Below are 25,471 nucleotides of genomic sequence, written 5' to 3' on the forward strand. Positions count from 1 at the left end.
GCTGCATATGGGCCAGGGCGGAAGCCGCACTGCAGTAGAAGACCCTCCCTTGCTTCCCTCAGGTCACCCTCAGCAGCGAGATATCATCCAAGACGAACTCCTGTGAAAAATGTTGGGACAGTGTTCAGTGTAGGTGCCCCCTGAAGCTGTTGGCTCTCCCCAAGGCACAGAAACCCAGAGGACAGTGCAGCCCTGAAACAATCAGTCCCCCTTACTCACCATTTTGGGATATGTGTGCTCTGTTTCGGACGGGAAAATTATGCTATTGTGTAGACCCTGTGTGTTTTCTACTCCTTAAGTGCAGGGGGAATCATTACTCTGTCTGGTATAAACAATGCTGCCTCTGTTAAATGTTGCATTTTGCCTATACAGCTGCATCAACCTTGAGACCTCAGCTGTCCCTCTTATCGCCTGCTCAGAGACTGCAAAGACTCAGGAAGAGACTGCGAAAAAGCAAAGAAGACATGCTGCAAGAAGTGATACGGCAATCTATTAAAGAGAATGAGAAAGCACAGAACTGGAGGGAGAGAGAAAGCAGGATCCGCCAGGAAAACGCAGCGCACCGGCGGCAAAGCACAGAGCACCGGCAGCAAAGCATGGATCGGCTCATAAGCATCCTGGAGTGCCAAGCAGACGCTATCCAGGAGCTCATAGCCATGCAGAAGGAGCAGTATCGCAAGCGCAAATGCCACCCACCCCCTACAGCCCTTGTCCCAAAACTCTTTCCGTTGTGCCCCACTGTCACCTCCAACCCACTTTTCCCAACTTCCATGTTCTTCACACCACTAGCTGCCTCCAGCACCAGTATCTTCACCACCCAGCCCTGAAAACCACGACCCTTACCCTCTGCACTCAACCCCCATCACCATGCAGTATAGCTATCCTGAAGTGCAGCACTCACTGCACAGCACACCAGGCAGGACATACGTGAATCTGTGATTGTACCGTTCCCCACTCCACCCCATTGTTTCTTTTCAATAAATGGATTTTTTGGCTTTGAAAACATTCTTTATTATTGCATAAAGTAAAAGACTCCTTAGCCCAGGAAATAAACAGGCACTGCAAGTCTGCTTGTCTCCGTAGCAAACACTGATTCCTAAAGATTGGAACTACTGCACTTCACTCCCGTGCAGGGCACCAGATATCACTGCTGGTTTTCAGCCTCAAATTGCTCCCTCAAGGCATCCCTAATCCTTGCAGCCCCGGGCTGAGCCCTTGTAATAGCCCTGCTCTCTGGCTGTGCAAATTCAGCCTCCAGGTGTTCAACCTCGGAGGTCCATGCCTGAGTGAAGCTTTCACCCTTCCCTTTACAAATATTATGGAGGGCACAGCACGCGGATATAAACTGCGGGGATGTTGTTTTCAGCTAAGTCCAGCTTACCATACAGAGATCGCCAGCGGCCCTTTAAACGGCCAAAGGCACACTCCACAGTCATTTGGCACCGGCTCAGCCTGTAGTTGAACTGCTCCTTGCTGCTGTCAAGGCTCCCTGTGTAGGGTTTCATGAGCCACAGCATTAATGGGTAAGCGGGATCTCCAAGGATCACAATGGGCATTTCGACTTCCCTACCGTGATCTTCCGCTCTGGGAAAAAAGTCCCGGCCTGCATCTTCCTGAACAGCCAAGTGTTCCGAAAGATGCGTGCGTCATGCACCTTTCCAGGCCAGCCTGTGTTAATGTCAATGAAACTCGGATCCTAGATGGGGTGGTGCCAGAATAGGAATGTGCGTCCCATCTATCGCCCCTCCACAGTTAGGGAACCCCATTTGTGCAAAGACATCCACTATTTCCTGCACATTACCCAGAGTCACTGTTCTTCTGAGTAGGATACGATTAATGGCCCTGCAAACTTGCATCAACACTTCCAACGGTCGACTTTCCCACTCCAAACTGGTTTGCGACCGACTGGTAGCTGTCTGGAGTTGCCAGCTTCCAGATTGCAATAGCCATCCGCTTCTCCACTGGCAGGGCAGCTCTCAATCTCGTGTCCTTGCGCCGCAGGGTGGGGGCGAGCTCCTCACACAGTCCCATGAAAGTGGCTTTTCTCATCCGAAAGTTCTGCAGCCTCTGCTCGTCATCCCAGACTTCCATGACGATGTAATCCCACCACTTGGTGCTTGTTTCCCGAGCCCAAAAGCGGCATTCCACAGTGCTGAGCATGTCCGTGAATGCCACAAGCAATTTCGTGTCATATGCGGTACGCGGCTCAATAGCATCGTCAGACTCCTCACTCTCACTGTCACTTTGGATCTTAAGGAATAGTTCGACAGCCAAACGTGACGTGCTGGAGAGTTAAGTCAGCATACGCCTCAGCAGTTCAGGCTCCATTTCCCGCAGACAACAGATCGCGCTGCACAGAAACTGTTGAAAGATGGCGCCAAAGGTGGACGGAAACAAAGGGATTTCTGGGATGCGAAGCGATGCATCACAGGGCATTGGGACAGGACCCAGAATGCCCTGCACCCATGCCCCCTTCCCACAACTCACGGCGCCAGAATGGGAAGAGGTGCTCTGTGGGATAGCTGCCCATAATGCATCGCTCCCAATGGAGCAGAAAATGCTGCAAATGTGGCCACGACAGTGCGCTGGGCAGCTGTCAGTGTGGACAGATTGCAGCACTTTCCCTACTCAGCTGGACGAAGTCAGGTTTAAGTCACAGTGCTGTACATCTGCAAGTGTAGCCAAGGCCTCATGTGGAAGCTGTTCCAAACCCTTAATCATTTTTAAGCCTTCTCTGTACTTTTTCCAAAATAACTTTTTTGAGATGGGGCAACCAGAACTGTATGCATATTCAAGGTGTGGGCATACCATAGATTTATATAGTTGCATTATATTTTTCCTTTCTTATTAGCTATCACTTTCCTAATGGTTCCTAATATGCTGTTGGCTTTTTTGACTGCTGCTTCATATTGAGCAGATATTTTCAGAGAGCTAGAGCTAGCCACAGTGATTCATGTTGTATGTATAGTTGGGATTATGTTTCCCAATGTGCATTACATTGCATTTATCAACTTTGAATTTTATTTGCCAGTTTATTACCCACTTATCCAGTTTTGTGAAATCTCTTTTCAACTCTTCACACTCTGCTTTGGATTTAACTCTCGAGTAATTTTCTGCAAATTTTGCCACCTCCTGTTTACCCCATTTTCCAGATAATTTATGAATATGTTGAATAGCACTAGTCCCAGTACAGATCCTTGGAGGATTCTTCTATTTATCTCTATCCTCTATGAAATCTGACCTCTATCCACTGTGAAATTCCTACCCTTGGTTTCCTATCTTTTAACCAGTTGCTGATCATTGAGAGGACTTTCCCTCCTATCCCATGATTGCCTACTTTACTTAAGAACCTTTAGTGAGGGAAATTGTCAAAGGCTTTCTGAAAGTCCAAGTACACTATGCCCAATAGATCATCTTTGTCCACATGTTTCTTGGCCCCTTCAAAGAATTCTAATGGATTGGTGAGACATGATTTCCATTTACAAAGGCAGTGTTCTTACCCAACATAGTGTGTTCCTCCTTGGATCTGATAATTCTGTTCTCTACTGTGGTTTCAACCTATTTTCCTGGTACTGAAGTTGGGCTTACCATCCTTTAATTGCCAGGATCACCTCTGGAGCCTTTTTTTCACTTAAAACACTGAAAGTAACAGAAGAATTGCTGAGACAATGGATAACCAGCCATAGCCATGTACAGACTATGTTGCTTCACAGGGCTCAATACATTTGGATTCCTCCATCAGAAGTTTGCAAGTTCTTCACAAAGAACTTCCCCCTCCTCACACATATCCTGGAAGCCCACCTCAAGGAGGCTGCCTTCCTCCCCAGCACAGCTTCTTTTACTGCAGTAGTTAAGCAGGGTGGTTGGGTAGCACATATATATTGAAACTTGTTTAGATTAGACTGTCTGGAGAGGTGATTTTTGGCTAACAAGGTTTGCTGTCACACAGCTGGTGGGACACTGCTCCCACTTGATCAGACCAAGATTTTTGTCCAGCACACATTTAAGTTATATTGTTCCATACTTGGAGTCATTAGCCCAGTGACAGGTTAGCCATCCTTTTTTGTAATACTAAATAAGGCATATTTACAGTTTAAACAACTTTGGTTTCCTGTATTTCTATTTTTGGGGGAACACATAAAACTTTGTTTTATTTTAAATATCTGATGGAGACAGAATTTAATTCAGATTAGTGCTGTTGAAATGCCTCTGGGAAACAGAATGTGAACTTTGATCTCAGAGGAAGGACTAGACTAAGATGGGATGGGCAAGTGACAAGTCAGACAACTGGAAAGTGGAAGGCACAATTATAACACTGCAAATAGGATTTTTGTTTAAATTAAATTATTTATGTTGCTTTTTAAAAAGGCCTACCTCCCCAACCATAATATGTAATTTGCCCAGTGGCTCATACCCATGTCATTCTATGACAAGAAATGGTTTGATCATCATATCTAGTTTTACACTTTTCATCAGTTTAATTAGATTACAGATTCTCAGCTTAGTTGTGGAGAAGAAGAAAAGTGAATGGCTTACGCCTCCTGAAAACAATCTCCTCTCTCTGAATCCTCTGGTCAGCCTATCAGCAATGCTTGCTATCCCAGAGACCCTTTCTTGGTCTCCCACAGATATACTTATTAAATCCCCTTACCACTTTACTCAAACAGTTTTCTGAAGACATCGAGATAGAATAGGAGTTGGTAAAACTGTTTCATTCTCCATATTCTAGGACAGCAGTTCTCAAACAGGGATCCGGGGCCCCCTGGAGGGCCACAAGCAGGTTTCAGGGGGTCTGCCAAACAGGGCTGGCCTTAGACTCACTGGGGCGCAGGACAGAAAGCAGAAGACCTGCCATGCAGGGCTGAAGCCCGGGGCCCCAAACCCTGTCACCCGAAGCCTGAACAACTTGGCTTTGTGGGGGCCCAGTTGCCCTACTTGCTACCCCCTAACACCGGCCCCAGCTTTTATGTGCAGAAAAATAGTAGTTGTGGCACAGGTGGGGCATGGAATTTTTATAGCATGTTGGGGGGTGGCCTCAGAAAGAAAAAGGTTGAGAACCTCTGTTCTAGGAGATAGTCCACTGAGGAAGAGAAAATTCCTAAGGACGATTAATACCTTTTTGTTAAAAGCTTAACCACTGAGCTCAGCTACTACCTTGCACAGAACATTGTGTCTTACTGTATCCAGTTTCAGACAGGCCTCTCAGTCAACCCCTCCCAGCAATTATTTCTTTTGCCAAGAAATATGACTTATGGGCCAGTGTCCAGACCTGCTATGCTCTCCTTTTCTTTCTCCTCCCCTTCTCCCATTTTTCCTCTCCTTCCCATTTACCTTCATTTTGTCTCTCCTACTCCCTATCCTCTCACTCCTTTTTTTCTTTTAAAATACTTGTCAATACTTATTAACATTAGACATCACTGGAGAAAGGTTAAAAAAATGTACAAAATTTTCTAACCCACACTAGTTAACATGTGGTGAACTTTAATCTGTCTTAAAAAGGGAGGGCACAGAGATGGAATACACAGAGAGAATGAGATGAGCAGAGGGATTCAGAATGGGAATGGGGAAAATAAAAGAAAAGGGATGGGGAATTCTACATTTGGAGCTGAATCCTATGACATTCTCATGGTCATGGAAGCAGGGTATCAAGGGTCCTTTTAATTGTGACTTTCCTTACTCCAGTGAGGCAAATATTTTAGGCCCCAAACTGGAAGCACCTTAAAGGGACAATGTTGAGTATTTTAAAATAGCTATGTGAATAGAGTTGCCAACTTTTTACTTGCACAAAACCAAACACCCTTGCTCTTCCCCTCCTCTGAAGTCACGCACCTGCGTGCCCCATCTCTGGGGCCCCGCCCTCCCACTCACTCTATCCCACCTCCGTCGCTCACTCTCCCCACCCTCACTCACTCGCTCATTTTCACTGGGCTGGCTCAGGGGATTGGGGTGCAAGAGGGAGTGAGGGCTCTGGCTGGGGGTGCAGGCTCTGGGGTGGGGCTAGGGATGAGGGGTTTTGGGGTGCAGGAGGGTGCTCCGGGCTGGGATTGAGGAGTTTGGAAGGCGGGAGAGGGATCAGGGCTGGGGCAGAGGGTTGGGGTGCAAAAGGGGATCAGGGGTGCAAGTTCCAGGAGGCGCTTACTTCAAGCAGCTCCCGGAAGCAGCAGCATGTCTCCTCTCCAGCTCCTACGCAGAGGCATGGCCAGGCGGCTCTGCGTGGTGTCATGTCTGCAGGTGAAGCCCCTGCAGCTCCCATTGGCCACAGTTCCTGGCCAGTGGGAGCTACGGAGACTGCGCTTGGGGCAGGACAGCATGTGGAGCCCCCGGCTGCCCGTATGCATAGGAGCCAGAGGGAGGACATGCGGCAGCTTCCAGGAGCCGCTCAGAGACACGGCAGACCGGCCCACTGCACCACAGACTGGACTTTTAACAGCCCAGTCAGCAGTGTTGACCGGAGCCACCAAGATCCCTTTTCGGGCATTCCGGTTGAAAACTGTACACCTGGCAACCCTATATGTGAACAGTTTTAATTTAAGCATTTCCTACAATATAAGCAATTGAAAAAGGTGTAAGAGTGTGCTTGTGTCTAAGAACAAGGGCAAAAAAATATTCAAGAGGGGAAAAGGGGCTTACAATATAACATGAGGTGAATGACAAATTCTGTCCTTGGTGGAATGCATTTGCAAAGCCGTAAAATTACAATTATTAATACTTCAGACTTTTATTACACTTTCCATCCAAGGATCCAAAGATGCTTTACAGCCACTGTGTTATTGGTATTATTATCATCCCTATTTCACTGGTGGAGAAACAGCCAAATGTTAAGGGGCTTGCTTATGATGATACAGAAAGTCTGTGGCAGAGCCAGAAATTAAACCAAGATCTCCCTAACTCACAATTCTATGCGTCAAATATTGGAACTTTCTTTCTCTTCAGGCAGGGTTGGGGATTGCGTTAGAATCCCACAGGACCCAAGATTTAATGGAGAAAATCAAGTCACAACCCAGTGGATCTCAGGTAACCCTAATCCTTGTGGAGGGTGAGCCTCTGCGCTACTTCCTGTATTCCGCCACAGTAGGCAGCACAGTTCAGCCAGCATTGATCATGTTTAAATTGCAACATGGTAGTCAGCTGGGTTGAAAGGGAAGTTGCCACCCAGTTTTGCCCATATCCACCACGCTTCCTATGAACTTTTGTCCTTTTGAGTGCTGCTTCTCATACTTTTCTCCCATATGACATATGCAGCAAAGGAAAGCATCTGTCCACAACCAAGTGTAATGCCTACAACCAGTCTAATTTAATGACCAAAGACGAGTGACACGCAAAAGAAAAGATTCCGTGACTGGTAAAAAGTATCGATACATTCATTATTATAAATGAACACATTTTAATCAATCTCATCTGATACTAGTAACAGGAACCAAAATTAAATATATTAATTTTATTTTGATGGTGTTCCTTTAAAAATTATAATCTGATGGAAAGTGTCCTTTGAAGATTGACTGGATTGATTAAATGGACCTATTTGTTACAAAGGGGAAAAAAAGACAAATATTTGCAAATCTTTTTAGCTCTAATCAAGCAATGTTTCAGACTTTTGTACTCCCTCTGCTGCCTAAACTGGAATGTTTACTTGTGAAGTATTATTATTAATGCTTACAGCTTCCATTTTTCAGGGTTTATTTTGAGTATTTTTTGAGTTTTACGTAGATGTCGGAAAATTGAGAGGGTTTGGGGCTCTTCATTTGTATAGACTATAATGAGTAATGGACATTATATATATTATTCATGACATAATACTGTCACGAGTAATCTCTTTGTAATGTTCCCTAATGATCAAACAGCAGTACGTTAAAGCATGGTAAGGAACCTTTAGTTTACACCAGTAGAGTCAACATGGACCAGTTATTGCACAACATATTAGTGCGCTTCAGAAATAACACCCCTGTACAGTGCATTACTGCTCCATGTAGACAAGCCCTTAGATACAAGTGATAACCATTTCAAGTGTTGTTTTTCTGGTATTTATTGGATAAACACCCATTTCTTTTTCTCCCTTTCTTTCTTCCTTTCCCTTCCCCCTTCCCCAATTGTTTTATCAGTTAAAACTGAAAATCAGAAGTCCTATAATGCTGTACTGAAATCATGAACCAACAAACAAACAAAATCTATCAATTTTTTGCATTCTGTTGGCGTTTGGAAATATTTGCCCAATGGAAAAAAAAACAACAAGGGTACAATATGAATTGTAACAGCCACAGTGAGGCAAACTATAATCTGCTTTACACCACTATATATCTTGGGGAATTCCATTGAAATTTCAATATTGACACCAGTTTAAATTAGATCAGAATTTGACTCAAGAGTCTTTAAAAACAATGACACATACTCAATTAAAAAATGGAAGACACAAAAGGTAACTGTTTTATCAATTATGTTGTTTGAAGGCTTTGACTAATTACATTTAATTTTCCTGTATACAAGGCAAAGAAGAACTCTTTTTTCTTGTTTGAAACTTCTGTTTAGGCACAGATTTCAATTTTGTTTCACTTAAACAAACTTCACATTCAGCTGCAGTCACTGATATCAAATTCTGCTGTTGTTAATTAGGCAATCACGCAGAGCCCATCCTGCTGGTCCTATAATAAAGCTAGTGTTAAACTTTGATTTTTATTCCATTGCAATATCATTATTTTAACTGACAGCAACAACACTTTGCTTTAAACACAAAAAAAATGAGATTATAGTCTCAGATGCATTGCTCACTTTGGAGCCTATCTTGAAATATCAAATACCACACAAGCATACATTAATATAGTGGTTCCCAAACTTTAACAACCTGTGAACCCTTTTCACTAAAATGTCAAGTCTTGTGAACCCCCTCCTAGAAATGAATATTTCCAGGGATTTTCTCCTTTACCTGAGTATAAATTATAAAAGCAGTGATCTTAGAATTATAAAATTTGTTTTTATGAAATGCTTATTACACACTATTTATTATTAATCATTACTGTATTTTATTACATTATGAAAATGGCAACACTCTTCCAAGATCTCACTTTCGTAGTTTGGATCACTTTGAATAAGCCTTTCAACAAGGCTCCTATGTTTCATCAAGGAATATCAGATGTGAAACAGCATGAAGGTATTTAAGAAGCCAACTCAAAGAGTTCCTCCTACACAAGCATTCAGGTCTTGAGTAGTCCAGGCAAAGAACTCACGTTACAACAAAGTTTAAACTTGTTCTTCATAATAATTTTAAAAACAATACTAGTTGCCTATTTAATTTTAAAAATAGCAAAAAATATCCACCTCCCTTACTATTTCTTATAAGGAGTCCTGAAGTTTAAATCTCCTCAGCGTGATAGATATGCTTGCTTTGATCTGCTTAGCTCTTGGAAGTCCAGGGGCTCCGGGCTGCTGGCCCCGTGCTGCCCAGAGTCCCTAGGGACAGCTCTGTCCGCCATTAGGGAATTTTTTCCCAAGAATCCCCTATAACATTTTGCGAACTTCAGTTTGGGAACCACTATATTAATAAAAGTGATTTTTTCAAGATACAAAGTGATGAGTGCAACTGCAGCCTGTCTCAAACCAGGTAACAAAGGATCAATAAGACCATATTTTTTCAGTTTCTAAATTATTAATCAATTATTTGTCTTGTGCCCCTGCCATCTACACCATATTAGTATTTTATCATGGTCATTCTCAAAAAGACAACCACACTAATAAATGTAAAATTACCAAATTGAAATGTGGCTACAGGCACTTTCATTGGTCTCACTTACAAGCTCTACAAGTTCTTCTTCTGATCTACGAATCAAAAACTGATTAAGGCCACCTCTGCTACTGCTGCTGCTGTCTTGATTAACAAGTATAGTTGCCATCAAAAGAAAACTTCTTGGAGAGCAAAAAGGAGCCAACTACATGCTGTGAAACTTAGTTACTGCACAACAAAGATCAATTATTCCTTCTCTCTCTTCATCCATCGTTGAAAGCTTTATCATAAGACCCCAAGCTAATTCAGGTCACACAAAAACAAAGAATTTGCAGAAGATACTATGCCTGGAAGCACAGAGTGCCTTGCATCACCTATGACCACACCATCTCCCCACAAAACTATCTCGTCCTGTCTTCTTGTGGGGAACTCAGAGCATGGGGGAAATTAGGAGTAGATGTTTAAACTGAAACACTGAATTTTTCATAGAGGAGGAGAAGTAGCAGCAGCCAACAAGTTTTGTCCTGCTTTTTGTGCAACAACTGAATGTGATTTACCTCAATGGCCCCTATCTAAAGTCAGGCTGCTATGTAACTAGTATATATAAGCATGAACTGGTGCTAACTATAAATAACTCACTGCATTTGTAATAGTGCTAATCTATCTTTAGAACATAGCACATTGCCATTTGCTTGTTTGAGGGTGGGTCTGGAAGTGAGGAGAGGGAATGGCAGATGAAAGAGAAATCTACAGCAGTTATGAAATATTTATGCCTTCCCAGTTACTTTATATGTCTGCAAAACTGGGCCCAATTGAAGTATTTTAATTTCCTTTTTAACATTTTTCAGTCTTTCACTAAAAAATAAATTAAAAACAAGTATATTTTGTTATTTTTGTTTTGGTTTTTTTAATAAATGTAGCAGGTCTAAATGTTACTTGTAGAAGTCAGCATTTATCTTTTATAAAATCTGTCTTTTAAAGTAGAAAAGGAGAGAAGCCATTGGAATCTTCTGCCTATTTTGCCATTAGAGCTACACTTTCCCTTCTTTCCCTCTAGTTTACAGCATTTACAAACCACAGGCTGCTGATTCCTCTCTGCGCATGTTTAATCGACCCCTATGGTTGCCATGCCAACCAGCAAAGAGAATTCTAAGCTTACCCTGGGCATTTCAAAGCAGTGACCCAATTACTGTCTGTCAACAAATTCACTGGGACAATAGCAAGTATAACACATTACTGAGATTAAATCCCAGAGACTGAACTGCAAAAATGTCTGGAACAAAATCTTCATCAGTTTTAAAGGCCAGAACACTATAAACAGAGTTAACTGCAATGCCTTTTAATCTTTCAGTGCAATTGTTGATTTTAAAGAGCTATTTCTATCATAATCATATGTATCCAACATTCATTTTATTTAATTTTTCACTAAGTCAACACATTGAAGCAAATGAAATACAAATGGCACTACAATGTCTTTTGCACGTTACAGTCTTTGAACTGGAGAATATTAAACAACATTTTAATTGTTCATCCATAGATACAAGATTAGAAAATAGGGGGTTAATTCTGTCAGTTTGATACAATTTAGCTGTCTAGGTGGGTATCAGATACAAATCACAAAAACACTGATTTGCACAAGTTAGTGCTCTGAAGAGGTTAATTATAGCAACGGTTTTCTGTACTGTTCTATTTCTTCACAAACATAGCCGCAGAAAGATTTTCAAGCTGCAACACTTTCCCTCTTCATTTCCCAATCTTTTCCTTTTCCATGGTCAATTCTATGCTCTCATTGTTGAGATCTGCAGGTGAATTATTCTGAATTAAATAATTCAGTTGAAAAACTCCATACAATCAATAGAAGTAGGCATATGTAGTAGCATATTACCGAACATAGAAAGATATACATAGGTGCTGGAACTAGAGGTGCTGCCACACCCAGTGGCTTGAAGTGGTTTCCAATACAGGGTTTACACTTTGGTTCAATGGCTTTCAGCACCCACACTATAAAAATTGTTCCAGCACCCCTGAATATATATATAAAATATATCACATATTACTCTTCTGGTTTATATTGATACCATGAGAATCCCTTGTAAATAGTAGTTACCATTAAAAACAAAAACAAAAAAAACCAGAATAATCAACAGTTATGACACAGTGATATCTGAGATACTTCCGTTTTTCCCCCACATGCAGTGTAAGCATTAATTGTGGTCACTCTGTGGTAGCTCTTAGAAAATGCTATTTTTAAATTGCAACCACTGAGGTTCTATTTTTGTACTTCAGTTCTAGTGTGTATCGCTCTCTCTCTATAGAGTGAGATATTTTACATATATACGTGTGTGTATGTGTAAAATAGGTCGCCCAATACAGATTATATTTAATGTTGCCTGACACCTACTTTTATAAGATTCTGTTTTCATTTGCTTATAAAACTTTGTCACGTATTCAAAAAAGAATTAATAATTCTGTATTTAGATGAGGGTTTGAATAATGTGCAATAAATAAGGCATGGGACCAACCATTGAACGAGGAGAAAAAATATTAAGTAGCTGCTAATTAATTGAGCATAGTTCATTATGTGTACTTAATGAGGCAGGGGTCTAGCGGAAACATAGTCTTTAATTATATGGCTGAATGCTATCATGTTTAGCCTCCACAGAAGGGGCCTAAATTAAGACTGCATGAGCACCTTAATTCTGGCATTTCTTAACTTTTGAGTGCCTGACTTTGCAATCTTAAGAATGTTCTTTTAACATAGTTTTTTGAGTGTAATGTGTACATGCACGCACACAAATGGCAGCAACGAAAATGTCAAAAATGTTGCCTGTCACGCCGCTCATTGGCAGTAGAGCTTGCCCCAATATCACTTCACCAGGAATATACACAGGAATATTTGTGGAGAAGGAAGTAAAGAGAAAGGTAAAATCTTCTCCACCTCCGAAATTGTTTCTGGCAGGGAACAGAAGATCTCACAACCTGCTTTCATTATGGTAGAGAGGGAGGAGAAAAGTTCCTGAAGCTTGGCCTCTCTCCTTAGTCAGAGCTTTGAATAAATCCCCAAAATGTAAGCAATCAAATGCCTGCTGACTCCAGGACAAGAGCAGTAAAATATTGCACAAAGGATAACAAATGTTTCCTGAGACAATTTTGTATTTCCCAAAGCCAATGGCAGAGGGCAGTATGAACAACTGAATTCACTATTATATCTTGAGGAACACCGTGATTTGATTGTACACACCCCCAGCCTTAGACACAATATAATAATATCAGAACACCGTTTTACCCAGGGGTGATATTTAATAGCCACTGCTCTCAAAGCCAGGTAGTTTCTGTATTATTTGAGGTGCACACTCCCACACAGCATAGCAAGATAACTGGCAGAAAGTCCCCCCGTGTTGGTTATGAAGGACCAAGAGTTCAAATGTAAGGTAAGCACAAACCTTTCTCCTCTGCTAATGGGAAGGAGGTGATCACAACAGCAGGATGAAAGGCAGAGGGAGCAGCCCTCGCTTTCATCCAGGGGCCATAGCACCATCCCCTGCCCAACTACTCCAAACACCCAACCCACCATAGCTCTGGCAACCAAACTCATCTATCCCATCCACCACCTTGCAGCCCCAATACACGCATACCCATCTTGCTGCCACAGCAGCCAGACCAGGCATCTCACTACCCAGCAGCCCCAAGTACTCACTCTCCCACCCAGAGTCCCCAAGGCCCCTCATCACCCAGCATCCACCCATCCAGCTAGTTTCCCTGCCTCCTGTATGTTTGTGGAGAAGCCCCTCCACCACCTGCTTACTAGGGAGCCAGGAGGGTCTAAGCTTCAGTAGATGGAGTAGATAAGGGGGAAAGAAGGAGAGATACTGGATACTGGGCCAAGCAGTATCCAGAGCAGGTGAGTCGGGGTGGCTCTAGGCACCAGCAAAACAAGCAGGTGCTTGAGGCGGCAAATGACCAGGGGCCAGGAGAGCGGAGGTGATTGTGCCCTGGCTGGAGAGACCAGGCAGCCCCCTCCAACGCCCGCTGCTTGCACCTGCTGGCACAGAGCTGTGACACCCACCTCCAGAGGGCAGCACCAAGCCCCCGGTGTGCTTCACGGGAAAGGAGAGACAGGAGGCAGAGCTGTTCGGTGTCTCCCACACAGCTCCAGGCCCCTGTGGCTACTTGGCAGTGACAGCCAGGCTGGGTAGCTCACCAGCAGTGTGACTTGGTCTGACCCGCACGGACCACATGAGCCCTGGAGATGGCGCTGACATCCTGCCTATGCCAAGGCCTCTGGCGCAGGGGCAGCTCTAGCTCTGCCCAGGCAGACACAGCCCAGCTCACTCCTTGGCAGGCCCAGTGAGTAAATGAGTACACTAGTAGGAAATTAGTGAAATAAAAACAACTACAAATTCTCTGTTTTCATTTTTTTTTTATTTTAAACCGTCAAAAACAAAACAAAACATTGCAAAGTGCAAACGTGTAAAAGCCAAAAAAAAAAAAAAAAAAAAGGGGAAGGGGGGGGCAAAAATGTTTTCCTTGGGGTGGCAAAAAATCAAGAGCCGGCCCTGGGGTTAGCACCCCCTTCTCATATGACTTACTTTAACCACTGCATTTAGGGCTACATCCAGTATTGCCAACCTCAAGCATTCAACAAAAATCACATCATAAAAAAAATATTTTTAAACCAAATAATAAATGTGGGGGTTTTGTTCTTTGCCTTCTGAGTCCCGAGCTTCACTTTTTCAAGCTTTTATGCACAATGACAAGGGCTAGAAACTTACTCTTAAAAAAAAAAGTGAAAGCTGAGGTTCTCATGTAAGCAACTGGAATTTGAGGAAATGCAAAAAACATCACAAGACTCACTGTAAAATTACTAGAGTTGGCAACACTATCTTTAATCTTTGCTCAAAGCCTTTGCATGGGGAAAACTGTACAGTGTCACTGTTCCTTTCTTGTTTTTTCCTTGCCCTCAAGTGCAGATGATTTACTGCAGCCCTTTATTGGATGCAGATTACTTCACCCACCATGCCAGCTCAGTTCTGCTGGCCAGTGCATTGGGGTGTCCAGAGCCAATCCATGCCTCTTTCCACGCCACCTTGCTTGACATGGAGTATGAAGCATGTAGCTCTGCTGTCCCAGCTGCGCTCCCAGCCATGCTGCAAGAGGCGGCAATAAGATCAGGCAGGGTGCAGGGGGCCTTACTCCCTGGCACGACAGCATTAATCTGAGACACAATCTGGTCCATAATGAAGTTAGTAAATGAATATTTTACTAAGTCCATTCTTTTCCCCAAAAAATAATTGCATTGAGTTCCAGCCAGTATTATTAATAGGGTGCTTAGATTATTATTAAGTACCAACAGAATCCAATCTGCTCTGCAAAACTGATGTAGTTGCCAGAAACGCAGTATCTGGCAGCTGCCATTAAAAGAAGAAAAGAAGAGGGCAGATATTGCCATTCGCGCAATATAATGCTCTGGTAAGAGCACTGAAATCAACACACATGGAAATAAATGCATCACCAACGTCATGCAGTAAGAACAGTGTTTCTTTTAAAAATAATGCAAAGTAAGTATGCATTTAGACCACAGCATACAATAAATATATTATTTATTAATGAAACAATGACAACATGCTCAGCACTGCAAAAGCCACAAAAATGAATGCAAACCCTGCCCTGGAGAGCTTAACATCCAACAGATATGGTGCAGAGGGGACTCAATGGATGGGAAGCCTAGACAAAGGAATAACATTATATGAAACTCACACAGATCATTCTCAGCAAGCTGGAGAACCTGTCATCACAGGTGCCCATGGAGAAAGAAGATCCTCCACAAAGACAGGAAACTTTTGTGTATTCACAGCTTTTCAATCCTTGAAACACCTTGCTGGGAGTTATCTGACACAAGGAATCCCAGTCTCCACTTGATCCATAGATTAGAAGACCTTTAGGTCTTGTCAAGTGTTGAGTCTCCCATGCCCCAGCAGACTGAGTCTTCAAATATCCCCACCCAATAAGGTAAAGCATGAAGGCAATGAGATAAAGGAGTGGGAGTCAGTGTCCCAATTCCACCCCCTTTTTCTTGCCATATTTCTGCCTCCCAAAAGGTCTTCTGACCAAAATTTCTTCTGGGCCCTCACTCCCTACTTCCCACCTGCTCTTCCTGCTCTTTCCCTCTCTTGGCAACACGTTCTGTCCCTTCTTCCTCTTCAAAAAACCTGTTGGTGCTCCCTACCATGGGCATTCTTCTGCCTCCACCTATTCATGGTGCTGTTCTACAGCAAGTTTTTTTTTTTCCTTCGTATCCTGCCCAAAAAGGCCATTCCTGTGCCCCAAACTAAAGACTTCCTACACAGCCCCACATCTTCCTACACAGCCCCACATCAGGCAGGCAATCCTGCTACCCCTCAATGGAGTCTTCCATCATGCCCCTCAACCCACCTCCACTGAACAGCTTCCCCTGCTGTTCCCTAAGCGGAAACTTCCTCTGCACTCCACCAAGGCTTGTAGCAATTGTTCTTCTTTCAGTTGGGAATTTTCTCTGCCAATACACCAACGGCACTCCTATGAACTCAATGCAAGGCTTCCTCAGGGGTCCCATCCCCAGAGACTTAATTCTACCTACTGCTCCCTCTTCTCCACTTCCCAGCCAGGCTGTCCCTGTCCTCACACTTCCCCTTCAACCAGCCTGTTCCTGTCCCCACTTCCTCTCCTCTTGCCTCCAGAACCCTGTCTGTTCCCTTCTCCACCTCCTCAACCAGACTATGACTATCCATCTCAGCCCCTGTGTGTCTCAACCCTAACTTCTGTCCTTGCACACACTGGATGCCTAGTCTAAAGTCATGTTTCCCTAACAAACATGTTTTTTCTGTCAATGCAGAATAGAAAAAAGCATTTTAGAACACAGCTCAGCCACAACCATGTTTAAACCTGGTTACTTTTTTATTATGGATGGGATCTTACTTACCGGTAGTTATTGCTTAACAGTCTAGAGAGCTTACACTGTTTTTTGGTTACAACCAGCAGTTCTCAAACTGTGGGTTGGGACCCCAAAGTGGATCATGACCCCATTTTAACAAGGTTGCCAGGGCCACTGTTAGACTTGCTGGGACCCAGGGCTGTAGCTGAAACCCGAGCTCCACCCCGATCTGGAGCAGGGCCGGCTCCAGGCACCAGCCCACCAAGCTTGTGCTTGGGGCGGCACCTGGAGGGGGTCGGCGTGGCACGGTGTGGTGCTCCGGCTCCGGCCACCGGGGAGAGCGGAGCCGCGGTGGGCTCGCCGCCCTCCCCCCGGCGCTCTGGCCGCCGGGGAGAACGGAGCCCCGGCCGGGCTTGCCGCCCTCCCCCCGGTGCTCTGGCCGCCGGGGAGAGCGGTGCCCAGGCCGGGCTGGCCGCCGGGGAGAGCGGAGCCCCGGGCGGGCAGGCTGGCCGCCAGGGAGAGCGGAGCCCCGGGCGGGCTCTCCACCCTCCTCCCGGCGCTCTGGACGCCGGGGAGAGCGGAGCCCCGGCAGGGCTCTTCGCCCTCCTCCCGGGGCTCCGGCTGCCAGTGGAGCCGCGGCGGGCTCGCCACCCTCCCCCATGCCGCGCTGGGGGGGTGGCAGGAGGCTTTTTTGCCTTGGGCGGCAAAAAAGCCAGAGACGGCCCTGATCTGGAATGGCGGGTGTCAGGCTGCAGATCCCTCTTCCCCAACCTGGGGTGGCGGGGCTCTGGCTTCACCCCTACCCCGGGGTCATATAGTAAATTTGTTGTCAGAAAGGGGCTGCAGTGCAATGAAGTTTGAGAACCCCCATCTTACACCAAAGACATGTTTATGAAATAAAAATGCATACAGTATACAACTTTAATCATAAGCAGGGGAATGGGGAGGATGAATGCATGAATGATTACACTAAAGATTACTCTAAAATAAAGATTAAACCCTCTGCTCATATGTGGAAGAAGTATCCATGTGATAAATTGCAACCCTTTATGATACATGAATTTTTCCAGCACCTTTGACTGCCTCATTTGCTCTCTCCATACTAATGGGTGTCCCGGGGACCCATTCAGACAGGTGACATTTTTTCCTTGATTAAAATCGGCCTGCCAAAGAAATATTTCTTTCCCCTCCTCCTCACAACTATAGATCTTCCCAGCACAAGCAGGGTTTAGTTTTTGATTAGTGACATCTTTCTGTACATATGTATAGTGGTCCTTATGAACATGTCCTATAGAATTTAATACAGATGAAACCTTTACTTCTGCAGGACCTCATGATGGACTTTAAAATGCAAATATTTTTGAGTCATTTTAAAGGACTTTATGGCTCATTCTGAGCTCTAGTTAGATTTACGGCAATTAAGGCACTTGGTTTTATAGATGGATAACAAAAAAAGTCTCAATAAAAACATAGAAAAGTCCCTAAAAATATTTGTGATTCTTTTTTTTTCTAACATAGGTGGCATACACAAATAATGATATGCTGTGCAGTAAACCTTTTTAGACATTTGTTTGGGATGACCTTCATACTCTCAATTAGTGAAACCACATGAGTTAATGAGGTATCCCAAATTCATGCCAATAAAATATTTATGCCACCACATGCTACTAGGTATTGTCTCTCGCTAGCTTATATTAATACATACACATATTATACATATGCGCACTCATACACCTGTACATGTACATGTTTTGTTAGGTTCACTTGTTGTGCTTATCATTGAAAATGTGGGTCTTTAAGAGTGACTCGAACAGGGAAAGGGAAGTGGCTTTGAGGACAACAATATGGAGTGCATTTCATGCATTGGGAGCAGCATGGAATAAAGCACAGATATGGAATGTGGTTTCCCATAATACTACACAGAAAGTATAATACACTGATTAAATCAACCACATGTAACATGTCCTCCTCTGTGTTCTTCTCATCTGTTGTAGTAAGCCCATGTAGTCTACATGCATGTATTAATTGTTTGAAATGATGGTCACTGATTACTGTATTTTCTGTTTATTTTTTACATTTTTTTGAGAGAGAGCTTTGTGAGGTGAATGGTTTTCAGTAAAATTATTAAAATGTCAAGGATTAGGCAGCCATTTTACTTAAGTTTTTACAAGTTGGAGTATACCATCAGATATATACATGATTCCTCGCTGTTGTGTTTTCTTATATAGCCTGCATTTGATTTGGGATACTACAAAAATGCCCTTAACCGTTTCTACCAAAACAGTATGCAAGATTTTAATAGGCCCAGCCCTTCTGTAATTGCTACGGTACTGACTTCGCTGTCTCACCCTATAAATGACTGGGTTAACTTCTAACCTCTAATACCATTATTGCCACTGACAACTCTGCAAGGGCAAGCTTCCAGGAACTTTTATGCCCTGTGTATGTGCACAGATGGGCGTGGCAAGTTTTATTAAATCCACTGTTTTTATTTTTGAATATTTTCCTGCCCATGGCAGCGTATAAACAAACCCACAGAGTCTGAGAAATTATTGAAAGCATGCAATGGTTATATTTTGGATACTGTATGACAAGTAGTAAAACTAAAGAGCTAAATCCAAGCTCAATGTTGCCCTGACAGGTCCAGAAAGATTGGAGCACAGATACTACCTGCTACAACCATGCGGGCAGGGGACTGGACTCGATGACCTCTTGAGGTCCCTTCCAATCCTAGAATCTATGAATCTATGAAACCCTCTCTTAAGAAGACTCCTAACCACGGCAGGATTTATTCTGGCTGGCCTGGGAAACAAAGCTATGGGGTTTTTTTTTATAGACAACTGCATCCCAGACAAGCACTTTCTGTTCACCACAGTATACATACTCGCCAGCCGGACAGCTAAACACACACACAACCTGCAAGCCATGCTCCCTTGGGGATGTATGTGGTGCATAGGTCACGGCATTAGGTGGGCTCATCTCTTAGCACTCTCATTAGTAATCACTGATATCCTGCCCTGCTGTTCCCGGACTTGGCTGGGGAGACAGTAAGCATTCCCTATATTCTTCTCCCCACCTTGCAAACCAGAGGGCATGACTTAGGCCACTCTCTTTACAACACTCACAATATTTCAGCTACTTAACTTTTAATAAACACACACAAGGTCCCAGTCTGTTTCCAGTGAAATCAGTGGAAGTTTTGGTATGGATTTTAATTATCATGCTCCTGAGACTTCTTGTGCATGGTTCAACCCTGAGCCAATAAGGGCAAATGGGGCACTGCACAGACACAGGAGGCCACCTTCATGGAGCCAATGTCAGAATCAAGTCACAGGAGTGGATCCTTTTAAAAAATAAAAAAAACTAGCATGAGTGCTGCACTCTAATAATACAAAAAATACTGTTTCCATATGCTTGTCACTTACTGTAAATGGGATAGGGGGTATGTGCAGGCTGGAAACACCAAAAATGTTTCTTCCTAAACATACATGAAATGTACGGTATGGATAAACCCAAGCATTCAAAGATCACGTATTAGGCCTCCAAACTCATGAGATTTTTAAATATAATATAATATATTTGGTAGTGATTTATTTTCCTTCTAGATTAGCATTTTTGGTTCACATTTTCAAGCTTTTTTCCTGAAGCTGTGAGGGCTAGACATTTATTTAAAAAAAAATGAAATCTGAGATTATCCTAATGAAGCCAGACGACTTCAGGAGCTGTTTTAAGAAAAACTGGGAACTCATGACAAAAATCACAAGAATTGGCAACACTGATTGGGTCATAATAATTTTTGTGCAAGACCATCAAAAAAGGTGGCACTAAATACCCCCTCTTCCTTGACTGGTCACCATGATATATAAAAGACCTGTGAAAAAAGAAGCAAGAGAGAAGAAACTAGAGCACCTGTAGCAGAATTCATTCCATGTCTGAAGAATTGCACCAGAAAGAATTTTTGAAATCTTATACCATAGGTGTGTAGAACACAAAGAAAGAATTCCTGGCCTTCATAATATGCCCATAAAGCATCATAAAGGGAAACTATTCTGGGAAAGAATTTATAGCTTGTTTAATTCCACCTACCTACACTTGTATTCACTCAAGTGTTTCTCACTGTCAGGAAGTTTCATGTTACCTTGCAGATAAAAATCACTTTGATTCAGATGGAACTATCCACTGAAGTGGATGCAGAGCAATGTCACGTAAGCTCTTTTTGGCTTTATGTCAGACAGTGGAACGAGCTGAAATTCTGTGGTATTGGTGTGCTTTGGGCTCCATCTGTGGATTGGACTCATGTCAGTCTAGGTTAAGGCCAGTTTGGAAACAGTGGGCCCATTCATTTCTGTTGAAGATTGGTAGTGCCTCTCCTTTTGAAGGAAAAATGCCAGTGATTTTTTACACTAAAGGAGGGCTAGATGAAGCCTCTGCTCAGGGAACTAGCCTTGGAAAGGGACACCCAGTCTTGTCAATTATAGAGCTACATCAAATCTCCCATTTCTGGGGGAAATTATTAAAAGGATGGTAAGTGAGGAAACCCTGACAGCATCTAGAGTGCTCACATTTCCTTAGCCCCAGTCTTTTTTGTTAGGGATCTGGTACAGGACAGAAATTGTCCTAGTAGCATTGGCTGATGATCCCCTCCTAAGCAAGGACAACATGTCCATTCTGATTTTTTTTATATCTACCAGCAGTAGAATTGGTCAAAACATGGAGAAAAAAATAAATCACAAAATGTTGCTAACCTTTGTTAGGCTAAATTAATAGCCACCCAGGCATACTGGAAGGTCATCCTTAGGTATAAACATTTAGACTGAGAATGAGAGCACTTATCTTTCTTAATATTCTTATTTGTGGGTGATTTATTGTTAACGATAGTTATGAGGAAGTATGGGGGTGAAATAAATACATGGTCTACATAACTTTCAACCTAACTTTTTATTACATTCCAACTTCTGAAAATCCTCCCATCCACCAAACCAAGCTGGATAACAATTAAGAGGTCAGATACTGCCCTCAAACTGTAGTGGAACTTCCACTGAAGTCAATGGACATTTGTGGGTGCAGATGGCCTAAAAGTTTGATTTGCACTGAAGTCAGATAAGCAAGTGTAATCATAGGGTTTTCTACTGCTCTCCAGCTCTTCTTTTACACACCTCCTACCCCAAATAACTATCTGTCCAATGACTATGAAGAGGTGTTGGTGCTTTGTCTGGAACAAATCAGGTCACATTGGTTTTGTTTGTTTGTCTTATCTTTTTGTGTTGCCCGTGACCTATTCTCTATGCCTACCTCCATAGACAGTGTGGCATATGCACCACAGGCAAAAATTTTCCGTCAGAAAGATTTTTGCATTTCACACCGAGTATTCAGCAGATCTCTGTGAAAAAAACAGGGCTTTTACAGGCGTGGCTCCACTAATTAGGTGCCTGGACCCTGGAGAAGACGCCCATGTAAGGTGAGGAGGTGGCCTTGGGGGGAATAGAGGGTAGGGGGGAGAGGCAGTGTGGTGAGAAGGGGTGGGGGTGGAATTTGGGATGTGCAGGACTGCAGCGGCCAGAGAAAGAGGCGACTTTCCCCAGCTCTAGGGCTGCGGCTGCCGGGGAGACACCTCCCCCTCCTTCCCAGCCCCAGCTCGGGGGCTGCTGCAGCGGGTAGAGAGGGCACATCCATCACCTTAGAAAGGTAAGACTACCGATATTAAAATATGAGTTGTGCGCTTTTATTTGTAGAACAAAAACTGTTAATTATTAAGGTTTTTTTTTTTTAAATAGCGCTTTTATCCAAAGCGCTTTACAATAGTTAGCTAACGGTACAAACAACATTTGGAAAATTCATTAAGTGGTTCCACCAAGACCCTCAGCAATTTCCAAGTGGTCCGCAGAAACAAAAAAGTTTGAGAACCACTGATATAAAGTATTTGACAGATGGGGAACTGAGGCACAGAAAGATTAAGGGTAGGATTACCAAATGCACTTAAGGGACTTTGTAGCACAGATCCCATAAATCACTTGCACAAGATCAAAAAGGGAGGTCTATGGCAGAGCTGAGAAATGAATGCAGATCTTTTAAGTCTCAATCCAGTGTTTTAACCATAATACCAAACGTCTTTAATAGTTTGAGGGAACAGTGTCTCTCTAGCTGGAAATAATTTTTTTTGTTTTTGTTTGTTTTTTTAAATTCTGCACAGAAGCCTACAGTTTTAAGATTAGACTTATTTTATGATATCTTAATTATTTTATAACAACTGTGCCTAGTATTACTTAATGTGAAATATTTGCAATTCTTTTTAATTGTTTGTAATATGAGAATCCACAGGTTAGGAAAAGGGGCAGAATGTATATAGTGCTGCTCCATACTGACAATGCATAGTCTTGAAAAATAGCGGGGGGCGGTTTGGTTTTGTTTATTTTCCATTTGTTGAAGAACCTCAATGGGATATCTTGTTGAGAACCATATAGAACTGGTTTTGCCAGGTAAGCTGGGGGGCAAAAATAAATATTCTCTATCTGCTCTACCAGTACCCATTCACCTATTCTGTAATATAAAAAACTGCATGTTTCTGCTTTGTGAGATTTATAACCCAGTTTCTCATATACTGAAAATGGAAAACCACCATCACAGCAACCATCACCGCAGGCCATTATTAAGCAATAAAACAGATATGACTTAGCAAGAGATGATGATATGAAGATGATCTGGGAGACCCCCCTGGTAACACAAATGACAATCTTAAGAATGCTGGTGGAATATGTCATTTTTTACACGCAACAAGGGGTCAGCAGGACTCCCAAAGATCTAGTATGAAATGAATTACCCTTTTTAAATTTTTTTCTTAATTATAATCAGAATGCCATGCATCATTGGTAAGTGTTAAACATCATTTTGTACCCCCGAATTTGGTTGTTGAGTGGTGCACCTATCGAACAAACGCAACACTTCTGGGTTTTAGAATGTGAAAATACAGTCAACTGACCTATTGCTTCCTCTGCAGCACTCCTATAAAGGCTGTTGGTAAAATAAACTTATGTTTTTCATGTTTGTCTTCACCTGACTCCCATCAGAAGGCTCTAAAATAAAATCCCATTATTGTCTGACTAACTGCAATTGCAACTCAAATTAAAGCTGCAAGATAGCAGATGAAAAGCTTTGCCAGCAGCTAGTTGTGTTCATCGAGTTCAAAGGTTGCAGACTTAATACACAATAATTATAATGTACAACATTCCTAGTTCTCTCTTTTAATATTTATGATGCCTTTGTGGCTGGACTAAAATACACTTAATTCTTAGTGACACCTAATCATTCAGACAGACCTGATCACCATTGAATTCAGCCAAAAGATGGTCTCTGCTCCTGCAGATCGCTCTGCTATTAACTACTTGTTCCCCTCTATGGTACCAGAAATTGAGTCAATCAATTTTCAAAGCCAAGGTTTGAACTTCAAGAACACAAGAGCCTAACAAAAGTAGGGCATTAGCATGCTAAGCCTGAAGAGTGTTTCTCTCCTCATAAACAAAGAGCTAAAATATTTTTCCAAGCTTCTGTAGTTCACAAGCATAGAAACACAGAAGTACAAAACCGAGCGGGGGGGAGGGGGAGGGAGAGGAGTGGGGACGACACACACTGTATTTAGGTAGATAGGAAGTGAGAAATGAATTTACAGCTATGGGTCTCAGAATAAACCAGAACCGACTGCCATGACTCTTCACCGTCCCCGGTTTTCAGGGATCTCCAAACTTGTATTCAAGCACTCCTTTTGTTTATCAATCTTTGTCCCTTGGTAAAGGGTGGGACTGAAAAGAGTTGACAGCAATGTTGTTTTGACTGTGTTTTTCAGAGACTGTCCCAAAAAAGTGTTGTCCTTTACCTTATAACAAAATACTAGAATTCAACCGCATTTTACTGCAGTGTTTTGGACAAATATTGTAGGATTGTGGAGCGGGGTTGTTTGCTTTTTTGTTTTTAAGACTGCCACTAATTTGTATGCATATGTGCTTATCGACTTTCCTGCCTTCCTAAGAAAAGAGAGATCTACTGAATGAATTTACAGGTTGAATAACTGAGCTGTATTAGCAGTTCACTGTGGACTCAGAGGGGCTGATTAGTACTGGCTCAGAATACACACATGGCTCTCTCAGAGTTGCTGCAGAAGGCGTGCAATTCCAAAATACTACAGCTACAACAGGCTGTAGTATAGTGTAAAATAATCTTCAACAATTTACATAAGGCCCAATTCTGCATTTCTTGAATACCTTAAATTTCCACTGAATTCAATAGAAGTTTGAGGTGCATAAGGAATGCGGATCATGCCCAGGACACTAAGGTATTTTACTGAATATATCCATAAAATTGCCCCTTAACATCAGCCTTGATTCCAAGCATCATATTATGCAGGACTTTACCTCCTAACCATGCTGAGATTAAAGCAAATATTGAGGATTTAGAACTAAACTCAACCTGAATTATTCACTTCCTAATAAAACTATAAGAGTAAAAATTGCCTAGCAACCTACAAACATTAATTCAGAGATCAAATAAATGCTGAGATATTGACAGAATAGCTGTTTCCACCCTAATATACACAGTATTCACACTCTTAGAAAAGAGACTCATCTTCTAAGTTTTCCTTTACAGCGAGAGACCATTCTTTGGAAGCAAACACCACAAAGTTTTCAGAAACAAAGTTGGGGGGTGGGGAACCACAAAATAAGTTGGGTACAGAAAGAGGAAAATATATTGCATGTTCCTGTGTGATTACTTCAAAATGCAAAATACATAAAGTGTATTAATATGCTGACATATTGCACAAATTCAGTAAGACCCAGGAGACCGACAACACACTGACTCTA

The 25,471-nt window shown here is 42.7% G+C and overlaps 1 protein-coding gene across 2 annotated transcripts in view; it reads right to left on the reverse strand.

The window, feature by feature from the left end:
* The window catches only part of GPM6A (glycoprotein M6A), a 332,458-nt gene that overhangs the window by 165,572 nt on the left and 141,415 nt on the right, over positions 1-25,471 (reverse strand). The gene's annotated exons all lie outside the window — the stretch shown is intronic.

This window comes from Trachemys scripta, chromosome 5 (assembly GCF_013100865.1).
Source record: "Trachemys scripta elegans isolate TJP31775 chromosome 5, CAS_Tse_1.0, whole genome shotgun sequence".
Taxonomy (NCBI): domain Eukaryota; kingdom Metazoa; phylum Chordata; order Testudines; family Emydidae; genus Trachemys; species Trachemys scripta.